This window comes from Anser anser, assembly GCF_964211835.1.
Source record: "Anser anser genome assembly, chromosome: 1".
In the NCBI taxonomy this organism is placed as follows: Eukaryota; Metazoa; Chordata; class Aves; order Anseriformes; family Anatidae; genus Anser; species Anser anser.
The window spans coordinates 113,364,807-113,385,902 of record NC_139720.1 but is presented as its reverse complement, the minus strand read 5'-3'; the positions used below and the strand labels follow the sequence as shown (position 1 = coordinate 113,385,902).

The window sequence follows — 21,096 nt, the reverse complement described above, 5'->3', positions numbered from 1 at the left end:
TGAAGTATGAGGCATTCCTCATGAGCATGAGGTGCTGGATTTCCAGTGGATCCAACAATGACAAATTACATTTTCCAGTGAGGTGCCTGAACATATCAGTAATGCAGAATTTCCTAGAAGTCTCTAAGAAATTTGAATTGCTGACTTCTCAGGAAGGGTGTGCAAAGATTAATGTCAGAGGAAGGACAGCTATGACAACTTCTACCGTCTGAAACTTGGCTTCAGTTAACACACAAGAAAATCGTACAGAAAGCAGAAACAGGACTAGAAAAAAGGGAAGAGGAATACAGAGGCAAAAGGGTAACTAAGCCTAAGACAAATCAGAAATTGAGGGGAAAAAAAGGAGTAAAAACTAAAAAGGAAAGGAGTGTAAGAGAATAAAGAAAGATAAGTGAATGCAGAATCACAAAGCACACAAATGAACAATGAACAGATGCGAAGAAAGAATGAATTGCTGGACAATGACCAGAAACATATCTGAGAATTGGGAAGAGGCAGAACAAGGAAAGGAAAGAAGCCAAAAATCACAAGACCGATGTTTTTATCTTCTTTGTTTGTAATTGTACTGCAAGAACCTGATTTTTTCTCTGAACTAGTAGGAAATCTTGCTGAGAAACTGCAGCCTCCAGCTAATGAACACCATACCTCTCGGAGGTTCTTCTGGTGTTAATCACACACCAGTACATCCCCTGTTCTTTCAGATACGGTTCATACAGATTTTCTCTCCACCATGTGAGAGGCTTCTTCTAGTCCCCAAGAGAGGTAGAGTAAAGACGATAGAGCTATACTTTCGCACTAACAGAAATAATGAAATGTGTGCAGTAGGCTACTCATACTGCAATGGGATTAGCTCTGCCCTGTATTCAGTTTTACACTACTGAAGCCCTCTGCCCTCTTTAGCAGGAAAAGATCCATCTCCTGTGACTCTCAAGCTGCAGCTGTAGAAACATAATTACATGCTAAGTAACCTGTTCTTTTTTATTATTTTAATTCAGCCTGTTTTTGTCTGTGTTATTTGTAAAGTAATATTCCTCATACCATTATACCCTTCCCATTCACATTACAGAAGGATATCTTTGTTCTCTTCTGTGGTTTTCTGCATGCTGGGCAATCGCTAACAGCATATTAAAAAAAAATGCCTACATATATGAACACATGCACTTAAGCATGATACAGAGCTTAACCATTGTTAACTTTCTTCAGATTCACACTGAACAGATTCACCTTCCATCTCATGCTCTGCCAGGAGGATCTCCTTTGCTTTCAACCAGCTTTTTAGGACCTTATTTCTATGGGGACTCAGAAGGTCGTTTTGAGGTCACAAAACGCCACTTTAACAGACAATGATTGGGGTTTTTGATAATCCTTAGCTACGGTTCCTCTGGCTTTACGTAAAGCTAATTTTTTTTTCTTTGACAAAAGTATTTATACGAGAAAACTCATGAGGATACATTAAAAAAAAAAAAAAAGAGTGCAGCCTAAAGTTCTGTGCAAAACATGCCAGCAAGCTCTGACCTCATAGCCAGGGCCCCAGGGTTAAGGCAGATGAAGATATCATGTGACAGCACATCCCTTATCCCCCCGCGGCACAATGTTTGTCTTCTAGCATCTGTCTCTGGACAATTGTGTAATGCAAGGCAATGAGGTGTCTGCAGGATCCGCGTCTCTGGAAGCGTAACCGCAGTCCCTCTGCTTACAGCTTGCTGGGCTTTATCAGGCCCAGCATTGCGAGCTTTCATCTGCACTGCACATTACTTCATCCTTCAGCCCAACGCACAGTTACAACTGTACTTCTAAGTGACAGGCTGAATTAAGTTCATGATTTTGTGTAAAACCGTAATGATCTTTTTTTATGTTTCCAGCTGTTTTTTCCCTCTAGGTATGTACCAAAATCTTTCTCCTCTTTTAAGGACTTGTGCCAGGCACTGGACAACCAGCCAGGCCAGCTTCAGCGAGGTCACAATACCAGTACTGCTGATGGACAGCATGTGGAAAAGGAGGGACAGAGCTGTGGTGGCACCCTGAGGCCACGTGGCAGGTCCTGTCAGCCAAACTGCCACACCGGCGTCCCCAACCACGCCACCTCTCCAAGGGAAGGAGGCCACAACAATGACAGAGGTGGCTGCCTGAAAAGCTGCTCGCATCCCACACACCCACTGCCAAAACTCTCCCTTCACGCCTACACCTCGCAGGATGGATTTCCCTGAGGGCTTCTCTGTTTCCTAAACAATTTGTCAGCTAAGACGACGCAGCTGCAGCTACCCTGGTTTGTTCAGCCAGTGCACCTTGTGTTAGGTAGCCCGACATCAATGTGTGAGGGGGAGAGATGGGAGAGGAGCCACCACGAGCACCGTGCGCAGCAAGAGGTGCTGGCCACAGCGCGGCGTGACCAGCTGCAGCACGCAATACACGTGTTCCCCCAGCGATAGACAAAGAACAAAATGTTCCAGCGATACGGTCGGTGATGCAGTTGCAAGGGCCTTGGGAGGAATCACTCTCATGAAAAGCTTTCATGGTATAAAAACCAAATTAGGTTTCAGTCCCTGAACGGTGGCCTTGCCAGTGTGTAAATGTAGCATCCAAAGCACTGTTGGCTCAGCAGCGTTGCAAATCTTCCTGACTCGAGCAAGTTCCTTAAAAGCGAGGCTGAGACTCATCCCTCGTGCAGACCTACCCCCATGCCACATTTGCTCACAGACAGTCCTCCTATCATTCAGTAGGTATTTGGACAACTCATGATGTTGTCATGCAAGTTGCTTGAACAAGGTTGTCATAAAAGTTGCAAAACATGAATCCTGACAGGCAAAAATTTCACCCCAACCAAAAAAAAAAATATATTCACTCTAATGTTCTCTGCTTATATGAGTATTAGGTGGTACATTTTCTTTTTCTGAATCTGAAATAATCTGCATGGATACAACCCCCCATTTAAAATAATAATCAAGGTGGAATGAAAGATGTGAGCAGTATACAGTGTCTCCAATGAAAGGCAGCCATGCTGGGACATAAGTCAAAATTTGGAAGAGAGGTCCTACTTTTTCTGTCTGAGATAGTTCATAAATCCCTGCACCACTGAAATTAGAATGTGAAGATGATGAAGATTAGCTTGGACCAAATTATATATTGTTCAATTTGGCCATTTATTTGCTAACTGCTTCTATAACATGGCTGCTATCAAGAATATCACAATTCTATCAGTTTTATGTGATCTAACTGTGTGGGGTTTCTTGTAATTATAAAGACAGTTTAAAAATATAAGTGGAAATCTGGAAATCGTCACTTGTTCAGAGCCAGACATACATGTACATATCCAGCTGAACTAGAATTTAGAAGGGCTATTTGTAGTCTACAGCAAAAAAATAAAGCAGTTATTTCTTACCTGTGGTGAGTATTAATTAGAATAAGCTGAATCAGTTAATTCAATAAAAAAAATCACATTTTAAAACCTGATCCTTCCCCACCTGCTAAGAATCTTTTTAAATACATCTTTGCAATGATTTGCGTGTGTGTATGCGAAATGTTACTGTAAACTAGTTTCAAGCAGAGGTTGAGACCATCTGGCTTATGCTCAAAACAACTGAGACATTCTGTAAAGACTGGACAAACATCAAGTTCATGATTTTGCAAATTTCTTGGGCTACACTTTTTCTTTTTTCCTTTGGGGAGGAAATCCAAGATGTGCCTTAAATTTATGAAACCTCCTGTAACTGTCACCTTGTTTTATAAAGTATCATTATATTTTCTTAAAAAGATTACAGCTATCAATTTGCAGCTAAGAAAAATTATTCTAGGATCTCAGGACAGGAGAAAAACCTTGCAGAGAAGTGTGGTTAATACATCAACCGTAAAACACTGTTTATATCAGGCCCAATTCTAAACTGGTAGATGATTTTAGCTGCAATTGCTCTGCTACAGACAATGATTTTTTTTTTCCCCCTCCACAAGGTTTTTATCATGATTTTTTAAGGAAATCGAGCTTATGTATTCACACAAACTACCCATTTTCACTGATGTTTTTTGAAGCAATTGGCCAATTTGCAAAACTTGACAGAAGTTTCAAAGATAATAAATTCACGCAGTTTTTCATGAATATGGGTAGACTAGTGAAGGAGTCACTTATATTAGTGTGAATTACTACAAGGTATTATTAGACACCAGAGAAACCACACACACACAAAAGATGCCTCAGAGAAAACAATTCTTCCTGTGTTTAGTAGGTCAAATAACCACTTGTTTGTCCTGCCACAATTCTTATTTATTTTTTAAACAGAGAATCATTCCCTAACCTCTTTGTGCATGCCTGTGTTTAAAAAGTACGTTTCTGTGCTCCACCACCAGCATATCAAAGTATTACAATATTTCTCTTAGAGTGAGAAGGAAATGAAATTATTCCCATCAGACCACGGGAGCTGGGTAAATGCAGGGATGGCACAAGCTACCCTCCTTACCAGGCCACCTCCCTAGTACTTACAGTCCCATTTCGCCCCTTTCCTTGCACTTGCTGAGGCCCCCTGGACAGAGCAATGCAATTGTTCGGCATGGGTCAGTGCATGAAATTCTGGTTAAAAAGAAAAATAAAAAATCAGGCCCAGTTCCAACATCCTCTGAACTAAAAAGTCCTTGATTAAGACATGACAGCATTTAGGTTCCTGGCGTGCTGCAAGCATGCTTATCATTATGATGGGAATCTTCTCAAGTGGTGTTTAAGGATACTTCCCCCGTGGGAGCTTGTGAATGTGATGATCTCTTAACAACAGGTAAACTAACATAAGAGCTTGTGAGCTTATGAGCACAGGAGAGGGTTGTGCATCTGCTTTAGTCAGGCTGCTAAGAAAAACCAACAGCTTCAAAGGTCATTCACCCTCAATATTGTTTAATACTACCTTAGTGCAACCTTGAGCTCCTTTGGCCAGTTGCTTCGGTTGCCACTTGGAGTTTCTAGTATTGATTTTGTGTATTAACTCTTTGGGACGAGAGGCTTCTTGTTATGTTTGGTGGGGTGTTTGTGTTTATACACTGAGAAGTTGGTCCTCGAGAGGATGTTCGCCAGCTAATAATAACAACGACAGCAGAACTAACCCTTGACCTGCAATATCCCTCTCAAAACCAAAACACAGCATTTACAGGAAAAAGGGAATTATAACAGAGAGATCATGAAGGACCAGAGGGGGGAGGTCATGAGAGACCACAGAAGGATGTGAGCTTGATGTAGCACACTGGACAAGGACAGATATCCCCTTGCTTCAGTCAGAAGTCTGTGGGGAGTTGGGACTCCCAGGACAGTGGCCACTTTTTGCAGAGGCATCAAAAGAATTTCTTGTCACCCTGCTCATCCCAGGAGAAAACAATGTAAAAAAGGCAGGTTGTTCCTCGACAATTTATTAATGGTTGGAGATGGAGAAATGCTAATTTCTGCAGCAGCATGACATATCTAATACATCATGGACATATTAGAATGAGTCCAGAGGAGGGCCACAAGGATGATCAAGGAGCTAGAGCATCTCTCCTACGAGAACAGGCCAAAAGAGTTGGGGTTGTGCAGCCTGGAGAAGAGAAGACTCTGGGAAGACTTTACAGAGGCCTTCTAATACCTAAAGGGGCCTACAGGAAAGCTGGGGAGGGACTCTTTGTCAGGGGGTGTAGTGATAGGACAAGGAATAATGATTTAAAATTAAGAGAGGGTAGATTTAGATTAGATATAAAGAAGAAAGTTTACTCAGTTTACTCTGAGGGTAGTGAGGCACTGGAACGGACTGTCCAGAGAAGCTGTGGTTGCCCCAACCCTGGAGGTGGTCAAGGCCAGGTTGGATGGGGTTTTAAGCAACCTGGCCTGGTGGGTGGCTTCCCTACCCACAGCACGGGAGTTCAAACCAGATGATCTTTAAAGTCCCTTTCAGTCCGAGACATTCTGTGATTCTATGAAATGTGTGGAGAATACCTGTAAGCAGGATATCCTTTGGGCCTGCCATCCAGAGGCAAGTAACAGGAAAGACAGGTTTCACTAGAATTAAAAGAGCTTTCCAAAAGTGTATCTCCAGTCCTCTTACTGTCTCAATGAAGTGCAAGAAGTGGAAAAGCTCTTTTTAGTCTGTTATTTCAATTATATAAATTTTTGCAGTGCTTAAGTATCAATACAAGAAGATCCACAAATATCTTAGAAAGATGACACTAAAATAAAGAAAATGCCTACAAAGAGCTACCCTTTCGTTCGAATCCTGTCAGACAAAATGTAGTTTTGTAGTTTTTATCCTTTCACTGATACAAGCTTGAAAAAAACATCCAACCATGCACATTACCACAAGCTGAACTGTAAGGATCAGTATGTCTGAATGCTTAAAGTGCACAAATGGATAAGCATTCCCTAACTTACATGGAAGGATAGAAGAGTCCAAGATGCAAAAAAGCTTAAAAGCAGACCAGTGTTAGTTGCCTAGAAAAGAAGACTGATTACTAATCAAGAGTGGAATTCAGTTTTTAGCAAAACATTACTGATTGAAATTTGGATTAGCAGAACTGTTGGCACGTACACAGGGTCTGTCCCTGGACAAGACAAAGGTACAGCCCTTCATTTCTGTGAAGAGCTCATTTACCTGAGGAGACCGTTGGCTTTCATAGAGCTGCTTGTGCAAAATAAAGACTGGCCTTGTGTAAGAGTGGGGACCCACACTGAGTCCTGCAGATCTCACTGTTCAAATAGGCAGAGCTCTTCTGTCTCATTGATACATGAGGAAAGAGCATTCACATGAATAGAGGTGAAGGTATCGCTTCCAGGGTTGTTCTCTGCGGGTTGTCATGAACTGATGATGCTTAGCAGCAGTTTTAGAAAATGAAGTTAACAGATTTTTATTTTATTTTTTAAGTGATGTTGCAATTTCCCCCTTGGTCAAATTTAACAGGCTAAGAAATATTTCTTAGTGAGACAGTAAAATTTCTTGCAATAATTTTGTTACAGATTAAAGGTCAAGCCAATAGCCTTATACAAGGCAGCTGAGGAACTAGTGAAGCAACAAAATTTGCAAAAACTATGCTCTTGGTTTTTGTAAGGGCCACAAATTCAAGGGCTGGAACTTAACATACATTCAGTTGTGCATATATACATATAGCTTTTCCTAGGAATTTCATCAAGGTACAAAATCAGACTAGTGAAAACACTAAAATGAATCTAAGAGTCCCATATTTTCTTGACTTTGCTACCTGATTTAATAGACTTATAATTAGTATACTTACTTAACAAAAATAATCTTCCCAGATTTCCATCACTTTCATTTCAGTTTTTCACCATTGTGATATTCCTCCTGGCTATTATTTGACATGCCAATAAAAAAAGCAGGAGTACAATAGTTTTCTTTGTGCTCCTCTCTCTTAATCTGCAAAACAGATGCAGTGAGTGCACTAGCCACTCCACATTGCTTTCAGCAAAAAACATAACTTTGGCAGGTTAGTACTAGTTAAGGGGCATATGGTTTGCTATTCTCTGTGGAAAGATAGCCGTAAGTCAGCCAGCAAATTCAGATTCTTATAATTAACAACAGACAAACATTTGGCTAAAAATTCATGAGGATTTTTTTGTTTGTTTGTTTATTTTGTTTTGTTTTTGCATGACTTTCTAACCATTTATCCTCTTTTTTTTAGAAAAAAAGAAGAAAACCCACACAACTATGTGATTGATGGAGTAAATTATGTTGCAATTATCATAACGATGTCCTTGTTATTGTTTCAGAAAAATGTTTGTTTTTTACTACCACCCTCCTCTGATTTGACATGAATTTAAAGATGAAATGAAATAAATCTAGATTATTATAAATCATAATTTGGGGACAGTCTTTTTTGAGTGAAGCCAAGCTGGCTTGTCCTTTGCAAACCAATCAGCAAGAGAGAATAAAATACTTGACTAGGCTGATATGAAGAAGCTGACTTTAGAGTCTAGGCCAGCTACTGAACTTGCATATACTTTCCATTAGCTTTCAGGGGAATCACGTATGTGCTTCAAGAGCACAGCCTACCCTATTGCATTAGGTCTATTAGAGGAATTATGGAGCTTTAAAACTTCACGCTGCGAGGGACAAAGCACACCCCTAGCAAGAAAAACATGCCACTTCCCGACCGATAGGTTTGTGGCATCTGAGGCTCAGCTTCAGAAAAGCACTTAAGCATATGGAATTTTTTTACACCTCGGCGTAAGACCAAGCAGGAGTTCAGCAAAGCCCTTGAGCACACACTCTGCTTGACACATGTGCCCGCAAGCCTGGCACAGTCAGGGCACAGCACCTCCAGAAGGCACGGGCAACATGCTTCTTCTCACTTGCATCGCTGCAGCCTCTCTTCACTTAGCAAATGGCAGCCTTTAGCAGACGAGGGCTTTCGTCACAGGGGAACCTGCGTCTCTCTGCGCCAGCACAGGCTTCCAGACCTTTATGGAGCCATGACATTTCTGTTACTGGGATGCTGTTGAGGCTGGTCCATACCAAGGGACCTAAGGGACCTGGGGTGGATGCTGAGGTCCACAGCAGGGACCTGCTAACCCAAGCCTGGGATTTCTGCCTGCAGAAGGCCTGCAGATTTCACAGATTCTCTTCAAGCTCTGTCTGCACTACAGAGATGCCTAGTTGGGCATTAAACACTTAAGGCCTCCCAGCACAATGGGCAAAAGCGAATGTTGCACCCGCAGGAATGAAGACTTACTTGTTCTTGTTCCAGAGAGCCGTAAGAACCTATGGCTTTCCTGTGGGAAAGCGTGGACAAGCTCCCAGGCTGTAGGCACAACGATTGAGCAATAACGCTCTCCAACAAGCTCTTCCTGCTGCTGCCAAGGGGATGAGATCTGACATTGCCAGAGGGCAGAAGGGAGGGTGTCCTCTGTGTCCTCACCCTCCCGCTTCTGCCCTGAAGCAGGAGCCACCCCCTCCTCATAATCCAGCTCCCACCTCACCTCTCAGGGCTCAGGCACAGGCACATACAGCAGAGAATAGCCATTTTGCTGCTTCCCCACCCAGCTGGCACCCCACACCCCAGGTGGCTGCCTGCTCTGCTCACCAAATTAACCCCCATGGAGCTCTGCACGGGCACAGCTGCAGCCCTCCAATGCCCAGGCAAGCTCCCCAGTGCCTGCTCACCGCCTGCTGTGGCCACCTGCAGCAGCCCCACGTGGTGTCCAGCTGCACGGCGTCCCCCAGGACCATGTGAGGGTCCACAGGAGGTAGACAAGAGAGTCTCTCTCCAAGAAAGCATAAGACAGGGGACAGTGAACTTGGGGTCCCCAAAGAACCTGTGCACCTTTGCAAGATGCTCCACCTTCTCTTCCTCACTCAGTTGAGCATCAGGGGAAGTTATCCTCCTTTAGGAGAAGCCAATTCCAGTCCCACAAGGCTGGCACCAGATGAAATTTTGATTGCACACCAGCAGCAAATGTGGTTGAGTTTCTCCTTTTATTTTTATTTATTTTTTTTGCAAGCCATATGCATCCTATATGCTCAAATAGAGACTAGCAAAGCAGAAACTGACTGCCACTGATGTTTCAGAGCTCTGTCACAGTGATAATAACAATTAGCTTCTTTCATAGGCATTTCTACTCTGAATATTTTAATGATTAATAAAGATTTGGTGCAGTATTGTACTTAAAAGTACAGAAGAAAATTGGGAGAACCTAAGAACAGCCCACACTAGCTCAGAGCACAAGTCCATCTAGTCCAACATCTTGTGCTGCGGATATCCAACAGCATAAATCTAGGGAGAATAAGAACAAGAGAAGCATATCAGTGTTTTTATCAACTTCAGCCTTGTACTGTAAGTGGTAGGTAGACACTTTTCCTTGCTGGCACTCCCCATAGACCAGCGTGTCCTTGATTCAGAACGATCTGGGAAGACCAGGCTCCTTCCTTCTCAGAGAAGAGTTTTTGCCAAGGAGCAGCTGGAATAAGCCATCCCAAAAAGCAGTGTCTCCCTGTGATTGTCACAAAAAAAAAAAAAGTGAACACAAAAGTTGGTGACTATGACTAAGATGAACAACTGGAAGGGATGCTGGTAGCATCAACCTGTTTTCTTATCATTGGACAAGGACAAATCAGGCATTGCCCACTGCCTGGCCTGACGTCTTACCCCAGGTTCAGTTCAATCCTTTCCTACAAGAGAGCGATGGTCCTACCTCTCCAGACTATAGCACACAAGTGACTCCCAGGGAGAAGAAAAACCAGGTGGAGCAGTTGGAAAGTTCCAGAGCACACGATGAGCTGGTAACCACGTCTGTGAAGGTTTCTTCGCACTCCAGTTATCTCACAAACCAAAACTTTAAGTGTTTTGTCACAGCCCGCCTACAGGTTCCTGTTACAAAAGCCAGAACTTAGCAGTCTGAGGATGGAGCTGGACCCATGCTAACACCCTTTCTTTCTGGAAAACTTCAGGCCTCGCTGGCAGTTGCCTGGCCAGTCCATCCCTCTTCCTCCTGTCTGACCTCCTCTTCCTCATGCTGTGGCACGGCGTCCCAGCATGCCAGTACTGGTGTTACAGACCTGCACAAAAAATGCTTCATTAAAGTCAGGCTGCACAGACTCCTAGTGCCTTGCTGTACATCAATAACAAACATAAGTCACATTCTCAGTAGTGCGTTAAGAGAAAAGCCAAGTCAAGATACTGCTATTTTTTTTTTTGGTTTGCCTGCTTCCAAATACCTAATAATAAAATATTAGGTACATTCAAAATGATTCACATGGAAACTGGATTTTGAAGGAGAGAGGCGCACAATTACTGTGCAGTAGAAAAGGCTGCCCTCATGATTTGTTAGTTCTGGAAGCAAAAGACAACAGCTAGCACAGAGGAGTTCTGGTCCCAGCCTACGACTCCGGGGCATGCCTGTAATACTACTAATAAATAATCTTGAGCATATTGCTGAACTCAAATTTGGGTCCCAGGAGCTCTCCCAAGTTCTCCCTCCACAGCAACCTTACAGTCCCCATAAAAACCTGGCTAGCTCGGCTATCCCCATCTTTCTCCCCAGGCCTGGTTCCCACTGCTCTGTAAGAAAACATCAGCCTTATGCCCTCAGTCTCTGTCCCCCTTCTCCTCTGCCATTTCTGCTTACGTCCCTTTCTCAAATGTTCCCCTCTGTCCATTCAGCTCATCCTCACAGCGACCTGCTCATGTTAGGATTGGGTGACAAGTGAAGTCCACCTCAGTGATGCTTGGTCAGCAAACCAAGCACATCTGCTCCCAATGCCTAGACTTGAGGTCAGTAAGGATTTTTCTCCCCAGAAAGCAGAAATCTTTGGGTTATCCTCCATTCCTCTGTCCCAACAAAGGCTGTCCCCTTCTCAGTACAATCTGGGTATTTTTACCATGTCAAAACCTTACTACTGCAGGAATTGAGAACGCTGATGGTCCACTTGGCCAGACGTGATGCTGCTCTGTGACACATTGCACTCTGAATGTTTTTGGTGCAGGTCTGTTACAGGTAGCAGTTTTCAAACTCTGGTTTGCAAAGCCTGTTGAGAGGTTTGTCTGTGGAGAGAAGCCTTCCCACCTACCTTAAAGGGGATCCACGAAAGGACATTTTACCTTCCCTATACGACACTTGCAAATCAGCACCTCCACTGCAAAGTAGTAAGGGTCTCAAAACTGGAACAGCATGAAGACTCCAGCACAGGAGGCTGGGGGTGGCTTGGACACATGGCTGATAAATGGTAGGAGAGACTGCTTCTGAAGTAGCAGGTTGTATGGTTCCCTGATGTATCAGCAACAGCTTTCTATTTCTTCCACGCTCACAAATCCCACCAGGTATCTGGAAACTGACTCACTCCCCTCCTTTTCCCTGTGCCGAGCAATTGTAAAGAACCAAAGATCCAGAAAGTACTTCAAGAAAATTAGAGGGAATCGTGAACAAACACTGACTGGGTTATAAACCGAAAATCTATCGTTCTCCTGAATGACGGATGGTGGAAGGCAATGGACTGAGAACATGTAGGATTAATTTGCCTTTTCTCGAGCTGGTTAAAAATGATTTGTTTAGAAATGCTGCTGCTTGGGGAAGGAAAAAAAAAATGTCTTTTTTTTTTGGTGGCACCTTTCGTTTTTGGAAAACCTTAATTCAGGCAGAAAGCAGTGGCAATCTGCCTGCAACACAGCTAGGCCCACACTGCAGACGTGCCAGCTTTGTGCCTGCAGGACTGGCTGCAGCACCCCAGCGCTCTGCACCTTTCAGCAGAGAATCTCAGCTCTTCTCCAAACACTGCTGGAGTCGAGTGGTGGAGCGTTTGCCAAAGGCAAAATGAGAACAAAAAGCCCTTCTCTGTCCGGCCACTCCCTGCCTGCCTCCCTCCCTAAGTGCACAAAAACAGTAATTCTGTGTGTGAATAAAACATGTTTGTTTGTGTACTTTTGGACAGCGGAGCTGCAGAATTCAGCTAAATACACCCCTGATCTGTGAGAAACGAAGCACCAGTGTTCTCATTTCCCCCCTCAGCCATCCTTTTCGACAAACTTCCCCTTCTGAGCCATCCATTCATTTCCCTGAGGCTACGCTGTTGCTTAAAAGTAATGAAATCTTCAAAGAACGGTAGAGTAAACCTGTTTTGAAGAAACAGAGAACAATTCTGGAATGACCATGTATCTGTCAAAGCCGAGTAAGTCCAACACCACGAACTTCTTTCCCTGACCTGCCTTTGTCCATTATTCTTTGTCTTAGAGTGAGGTTTTCCAGGGCATTGCTACACTTTGTGAGGCCATGCCTAATTTTTAGATGCTGGGTTGCCATGGGGAATTCACAGCATCCAAGATACAGGGGCCTCAGTTCCCACAACGAGGCATGAGAGCAGCACGCCTTCAAGCAAGAGCCACAAAGTGCAGTTTGCTGAGCCAGCCATGGGAAATGCCAAAAACACGGGTACGTCTCAGCCTTGTCCCTCCCCAGGACTCGGATGCCATCAGCAGTTTTCAGAAAAGTCCTCTCCCTCCCAAGGCCAGCTAAAAGCTCAGCAGTATCAGCAAAACTGAATTTTGCTGCCCCAAAACTAAGGAACATGCAGAGGTAAGGGGTAGATAAAGTGGCAGTGCTAGTGGAAATTCAGGGTTTGCTGGTCCTGCTTCCGAGGAAGACAAACGGGCAGTTGTCACAGTCCCCAAAACCCAGACTCCTCCCTGGAGAGCAGCAGCAGCATCCATGCCCAGACTTTCCAAGGCTGACAAAGAAGAGAGCGGGGCGGTTTTGCCCTCTCCTTCCTCCCACATAGGCTGCTGCCATACATACCTCTGCCTGTGCCTGGTCTTCCTATTCAATATACGGTAATATTACAGCTTGCAGCCAGGTTCCTCTCTTCTAATTATGGCCTGAACATCTGGGCTGGGGGCTTATAGGGCATGTCTGTACTGTCAAATGCAGAAAGTGACTGATTGTTAGCTCTGCCCAAGCCAGAAAAGTGCAAGCCGGTGCCAGTCCCAGCCCCATGCCACCACTGAGCATGGGACTGCACCTTCCTTGCACATCCAAGGGCAGAGCAGGTCTCCCTACTGCCAGCACAGCTCTGATCCAACACGTAGAAATGCCTCGTAGGACTGGCTCAGGTCCCTCCAGCTTGGTGCCAGCACGGAGCTGGCATGGCACTGACCTCCCCTGCTGACGCAGGCATATAAGCCCGCGCTGTCCCCTCACCCTTCCTGCCCAGTTTGGCTAACTTTGCTGATGCTGAGCCCCAGACACTGCTCCAAATGACATCTTAAATGCTTTCTTATCGGAGAGGCAGATGACCACAGAGTTCAGCTGCCTCTGTGGCAACTCAGCAGGGGAGCTAAATTCTGAATCCAAACATTTACACCGAAGCTGAGGTAGCCGTGTCCCACCTGGGACATAATCGAGGACTTTCTCAGCATTTCACGATGGATGGCCCACAACAGTGAGATACATTGCTCTGCCTATATGTACACAAAGACATTGGTTTGGATCAATCAGCAACCAGGAAACCTATCATACGGCCGATTTTCAGCCACTGGCCTGAAGTTACATAACAAAAACACAGCATTCATTTAAGCTTTTCCATAATATAGGGGTGTGTGTAGGGAGAAGGGGAGGGGGGAACCAAAAACAAATAAGTTATTCTTGCAGATTTGATGAAAGGTTCATGGGCCAAACAGTTCTGCATGAAACCCAGTAATTTTTACTTCCCTGCTTAAACTTGAAACCAGCCAAATTGCATGTGGTTTGTGCTATTGCTGTGAACAGCTTACATGGCCATACTAAGATCATTAGTAATTAGACTATTACAGCTATACATTAGTTAATAAACAACGTGAATAATCATACAAATGTCATATTTTGGTGCCAGAACTTGACCAATACAAATAAATTCAACAGTGTTTGGCACAACTGAGCATTCTAAGAATTTGTACATAATCTGCTTTTTTGCAAACCTTTTCAGAGGGAGCTATTTACATGGTAAGCATGTTTTTCTTCAAGAGATTATACTCCTTCCAAGTCAATTAACTACATTCCAATGAAAACAGGGAGAAATTTAAATAAATGATACTAGCATGTTCATAAAGAAAGAGAGAGGGAGAATGAGAACACAATGGAAACTCTGAAATTGTGGTCACTTAAATAAAAACCCTTCTGTGCACAGCTGAAAACATTTTCTCTCCTAAAATACTGACATTTTACCATGGGAGAAAGAACAAGAGCATTAATCTTACAGGGGTTTTCACTTGTTTTGGTTGTCAGAGTGTCTCTGTTACTGCCTCACGTTATGATTGCCATATTAAAGTCATTAATTACACAATTCAGTGACAGAACAATCAGAAAAAAAAGCAAGAGAAGTCCTCTGTGGAATCAGCACTCAATAAACTGCAGGGTAAAACAGCAAGGATCAGGGTACAGCAAAGATGAGGATAAAGCAACTTTTCCTTGCTGAAGGCAGCACTGACCTTTCCAACATCTTAGTTGAGCAGCTTCTCTTAGTATTAGCCCACAGTACCACCTACCATAAAAGATGAAGATGGGGCTCCGCAACCCTTGAGGCAAGGTGTTTATAAGGCCATTACACAGGAACTTTGATGAAGAGGATGAGATCAAAGCAACATGTCAAAAGCAACTTGTAACCCCCCAAAGTCCAGCTCACTTTGATAGCTTCTACTGCTGGTGACCCTGGCCCATGAAGAGCAGCTGCCTCTCGAGTGAAATTCAGGAGGGAGCAGTTCCACTGTAGCATGAACTGCTAACAGGCTAAAGGAGGAAAATACAGCAATGCACATACCAGCATCTTCATTACTGAGGAGTGAGAGGACTCAGTCTGAAAGCACTCATTTACTTTTCTGTGCAGTTATATCTGAACAAAAAGGAAGATCCGAACAGCTCAATTCCCTCCCTCTCTGTGCCTCAAATCTACCAGAGGGGAGCCAGGCTGAGCTGGGAACACTGAGTGCTCGGCTCTTATTCAAGTCAGTGCCTTCACATCTCAGTAAATGCCCCATGACATGCGGGCATCCTCTGAAGATAAAGCATTTGTACAAAGCCAGGGCTGTCAGAGTCCTTGAGAAGGGCTGTCTCCTGTCTGTCACACGGAGAAAACCACCAGTTATAAAGCAGGTCTGGAAATCAACAACCTGTAGTGTGGTCACTGTGTACTCAGAACTCACAGGATGTAATTTTGGTACTTCAAATTCCATACTTGGATGCATTTGTCCAACCCTCCGTCTTCAATAGAAACCTATCTGCCTATACCCAAAGGCAGAGCCAGCTCTCACATTCCTCCTCGTCACATCGATAGAGCATAAGTCATATTCAGATGTCAGAAAGAGTCTATCCACACAGAGCTTAAAAATAATAATAAAAAGAATAAAAAGAAAAACAATTTTACAAGTCTGTCGCAGGCCAAGTCCAGCCCACTGCGTTCTACGTTCATCCTGTAAGGAGCCCCCACTGAAAAAGGAAAGACTACTGTTGTTGTTATTTCTATTCCCTTAACACTACAGATCAGGGCCCCTTTATTTTAGGCACTGTACAAACAAATTACTCAAACAGTCCTTCCCTCGGGTGCTCCCCAAATAGGAGCGCCTAAAATCTTTCATTTGTCTAGACCTCCCACTTCCTACAAGAATATGGGGATTTCTGAATGTGAGAAAATAGCTGAAGTTCGTCTTCAGCGAGCTGAGCACTGGCAAGGTTAGAAAGAAGCCTCCTCTTGGTTCATACATCACACAGTGGTGGAGCTGCTTCTCTGAAGCATGTGGTTCCTGGTTCTAATCTCAGCTGTGGTAACGACCAGCGTGTTCAGCTACTGCATGAGAAAGTTTGCTAATTGTCAGTGTCTGTGCTAGCGCCTGACAGATACAGCAGATGTCATGGCCAATTTTCAATTATGTGCAGAAATGAACTGCATACCCTGGGAGAAAGCAGAGCTTTCAGGATTCCCCCCGCCCCGCCAAATCTTAGGTGTTTCATCTGTGCGCCAATAAGCAGCACTCACATTGAATAACAGATTAATAAAAAGCTCTTCCCAGCCTGAAGCTTTATCAGGGAACTTTAAACACCCTTCCCTCTCTTTCGCACTGACTCTGTTGTCTCCCACAGCTAAGATGCAGGCAGGAACTCAAGACCCTGAAGAACAGTGCTCTCTTGACTGCTAACAGCTCTACGAAATGACTATATATAACTGCTGTCTGTCACAGCTGTGCATTTCATAGCCTTACTGCCTGTTCAGTAGACAAATGTCCTCTGTTCTTGCCCAGTTCCCAGACCCAAAACCACCTTTCGACACAAGAGCTGAACTTCAGCATCTTGGTTCCAAGGACCTTTCCCTAGGCTGCTGTGAGTCTCTCTCCTGGCCAGCTTTAAAGAGATGGCAACCCTTTTCTAGCCAGTTCTTCTTGATCACCACAACAGCAATTAGCTGAACAGTCTTCCCGAATTTCTGCGTTATCCTCTTGTTTTCTAAATCAGATATAATAATGTTTCCCAGAGCTGAAAAATATCATAGACCAACCTATAATTGCCTTTTGACTTTGATGCCTACCAGGAGCAAATCTTGACTAATAGGGTTCCTAGCAATTGAATTCTACCTTTTTTTCTGCTTGCTCTCCTGGTGGGCTGCTACAAATGGAGGTTCACTTCCCCTGGAAAATCACACAGCTGTGTGAAGTGTTCTTAGCCTTCTTTCACATCTCTGTCCGTAGAAAGAAGTCCAGCTGAATATCTACAAATTGGCCTGCTGTTACTTTATCTTGGAAAGTCTCATGTGGATATGCCTGGAACCTAAGTTTTCTCGGGTCCTCAGTTCAGATGGGGACCCTTTTTTTTTCTCTTCTAAATCTCATGTCAAGAGTTCGAGCCAAATATGGATATATCTTATCCTACATCCGGATCTAAATAAAAACTGTGCCACAAATCATATTTCCAAGATTTTTCTCTTCAAGCAACTTGTCTTTTTTTTTTCTTTTTTTCTTTTTTTTTTTTCCTGAGGGCACATTCTACCGCGCTATTAGAGCTAGTTTCTATTAGGCTTGTTTATGGAAGGAGGAAAAAATTAATGACAACATCAGAGAGATTCTTTGGTGAGATCCTATTTACAAAGTGTGCCCACAAAGTCCTATTTCCCAGAAAGAAAAAGAAAAAAAAAAAAGTAGAAACAAATGACAGCAGAATATTTTCTTGCTCACAGTTACTAAGTCTCCCCCTTCTGTCAGTTCTGCTTTTTCTCATGATGACACACATAACCATTTCTGTCTGTTGGCTTTCTTTTTCTCGTGTGTACAGAGGCTGCCTGTGATTGTAGACCCTCCATTTTGCAATTAGAGAACGTCTCAGCCCACATTTCTTACCTTCCGACTAGGCCTCATCTATTTTTTTCCTCCCCTTTCACTGTGCGAGGAGCTTACTATGGAGCAAAGATTTTGCTTCAAGGCAACTAGTAACACCTTGCTATAAACAGCTCGATATCACATGTTATATTCTGTTTGCATCTTCTGAGGCCATAGTTCATCCCTCAGTCATGTGAACGCTCTGCACTGCCAGGTCACGTAGCAGCTGAAGGCATGGTTGTGTGGGCAGGCTGTGAACGGTCGCTGCTGCTAGCTAGATCACACAACAGCGATTTTGTGCCATGGACACGCTGCCAGAAGTGTCCCAGAGTGCCTCATGTGCCTCAGCTCCCCGCTTGCTTTTGTGAACAACAGTGAGACAGAGAGGCTTGGGGCTTGATGCTGACTTTGTACCTGCTTGGACTGCTCTGACTCTGGCTACCCTGTAATGCCCAGCTATTATGAATCATGACAGTTTCTCCAAGACTGCTTCTCTGCTATTTCCACAGCTCTTCCGTCCCTAACTACTCTTACTCCCTCATCACTAAAACATTTCCTGTAATGTAGCTGCTCGGGCTACATCAAGGGCACTTCTGGTTGCCCAGTATTTCACTGTGTGTAACCTTTTGTATGTACCTCAGAGAAGCTGGATCCGGACCTTTCTCAATTCCAGCAGTAGGTTTTTGCCATCCTTCTTAGACAACTGCTTCAGATCATGCCTGTGTGGACACGTACAGGCAGAGCTCAGGTCTTCTCTGCTCTCCAGGATGGCTCCTTGGCTAGGTGTGCTAATGCAGCTATTTGACTTCTGGGTAGAAGTTAGCTTGTACCTGCCCATGAAGATATGCCCTCTGCCAGGTTTTATGATACTCTCAAATACAAGCCTGGAAAAATAAGCTCTACCTTGCATAATTCTCCTTAGTACCGTTTCCAGGACCAAGTCCAGAGAAGCAAAAGCATCCTAGGAAAACCCAATACGCTGTATTTCCCAGAGATCCCATCACCTCCATCCTGCTGTGAAAGGAACAAAATTTTCCTTCACGGTATCAATCAGCTTGTTGTTGTGCATAAAAACCTCTGATTCAGGATTCGTCTACTCCAAATGCAGGCTTCCCCCAATGCAGTTGCCAACCGCTGAGCTAGGCTTCCTTTGTAGTCAGCCAGCTGAGGTGCTTTGCAGGGCATGATTCATCCCACCCTCAAGCAGGTACCAAAATTAGGGCAACAAAGTCCTCAGGGGAGCAGCTCTGGTGTAGACACCTACCCCCAGACTTCTAAAGTTCAGTAACATGAATCCCACCTCCCGACACTTTTCAGATGACCCAGTTTATCAACAACTGTCACTTAGCAAAAAAAAAAAAAAAAAAAAAAAAAAAAAGCAGATGCTCTAATCTGTACTTTCATTTCTCTACTTTTATTGAAAACTCCAAGCTTGTACCACAGAAGTCTGGGAAAGACTATCCTTTCAGATTGCACCAGGGGCTTAATAAGAATGAAAACAGCTTCACAACACATCTGGCTTCCAGTTTGAGAGCTCACCTGGACCTCTGTCATCTGATTTCACACACAGGTGCGGTCCCAAATCAAATATATACTTAATCAAGAACCTTACAGGACTTTGAAGTATATATTTTATAGCATTTCAGCCCAAACTAGCTTCTATTTATTTAATATTACTGTTCAAACAACTCCCGAGACGTATATGGAGCTTTACAAACACATAAAGCAGATAGATCGCAGTCCGTGAAAGCTTTGATTCTAAACAAAACATAGCAGCAAATGAAGACAGACTGCTGTGTGGGAGCTGAGGAAATGGTTACAACCAGCAAGGCTAACTTCGTATAGACTTCACATTTAAAAAAAAAAAAAAAAAAAGTTTGCACATTTTTCAGTTGATATTTCTGGGCCTGGTATTTTATGCTTGAAAAGCTTCTTCCTGACCTGTCTGGTTTTATTTGCATTGAACCATTTGCTTCATCAGAGTTTCCCAAGAGACTGCAGGATTGTCGTAAAACTCCCCGCCACTCTATTTTAAGCAGACTATCAATGCACTTGAGTGTTCAGACTATTAGGGGTTGCCTCCACCCCTGCTAACAGGCGGGGAGTACTGACCGCAGGCTCCTCTCAGGTCATCTCCTGTGGCGCGTTGAGCAGCAGCCTTCCTCGGAAGACCCCCCTCTGAGGAGGACAGGAGAGGGGAATTGCTTCTCAGCCTGCTGAGCTTCTGCACACAAGACACAGCAATCTGGCACCTCATTTACCGCTTGGGACAGGCACAAAGGAAGCCTGGAGCTGCCTTGCTGGATGCAGCCAAGCCTCAGTGGGGCATGCAGATGTCCGCACCTCTACCTCTCTCTGCACCACCACAGCTTGCACTGACCTAGCATGGGGGAGCAGGAGAAGCACTCACACCAAGGCTGTGTCTCTCTCCCTGTGACCCTACAGGCTGATCCCAGACCTCTGGGCAAAATTGGGGATGAGAGGAATGAGATGAGGAAGAGGTCACGCTGCCTCCTGGCCCCAGACCTCTGAACGGATGGGGTGGGTGGCTACAGCCTAGATATGATTGTATGATCTTTTTCAAATATATATAAGGTAAAAAATATGTTTATTGGCTGCCTGACTAGCAAGGAATGTCTTCTGCCATTTTGGCCCAGTTCGTCTATCTCCTCTCTGCACCTTCAATATTTCCTGATCATCTAACCTCTGTTTTCCACATCTAATTCTATGCTGACACACACTGCCTGCAACAGCTATTCATCGACACTAAATTACTGCTCTTATTCTCACCCTAATCTGTCACTAATAGTAATTATATGTTACTTCCTATATCACCTTATGCTAAATCCTGAATGTAGGCCCACTAAGACAGGATTAAATGATACCACACCTATCAGACAGCCGTTGTGTATACATTGCCACACACATGCACGGTAGGGTGACAGTCCCTCTGCTTTTCCCCTCTGACCTATCCATGCCTGTGTGCCTTTCAGCTGGTGTCCAGCAGTGCCTCTGCTGAAGGACTTAACATGCAGTGGAAGGGGTCCCTCTGACCACCATCCACAGGGCCAAAACACCCGCCAGGACTTCTGCTGTCACCACACTTCAGGCAGTCCCACTGATTCTCCTAATGATGGTCAAAGCCTTGTAGTGCCTGCCCACTGCTGCCACCCATAAAACACAGGGACGAAGCTCCTCTGTAGTCCAAGGACTATTGACCACTGGACTTCCCCTCAACCTCCCTTTAGGGAGCTTGCAGGGGAGCCACCAAGAGAGCATAAGCTTTTTCCACTCGTTGCAGGAGGGTGAATTTTATCTCTAGTG

General features: G+C 44.2%; 1 protein-coding gene across 4 annotated transcripts in view; it reads right to left on the bottom strand.

Moving 5' to 3' along the window:
* The window catches only part of KCNE2 (potassium voltage-gated channel subfamily E regulatory subunit 2), a 112,405-nt gene that overhangs the window by 81,442 nt on the left and 9,867 nt on the right, over positions 1–21,096 (bottom strand). The window contains exon 1 of one of the 4 annotated variants that reach the window (XM_083818223.1): positions 17,794–17,850. The exons of 1 other annotated variant lie outside the window; for it this stretch is intronic. The gene's annotated coding sequence lies outside the window, so the exon portion shown is untranslated. Of the gene's footprint in view, positions 1–14,958; positions 15,405–17,034; positions 17,851–21,096 lie in introns of those variants that run through there. 2 more of the 4 variants (XM_083818224.1, XM_083818225.1) reach the window with 2 other exon arrangements.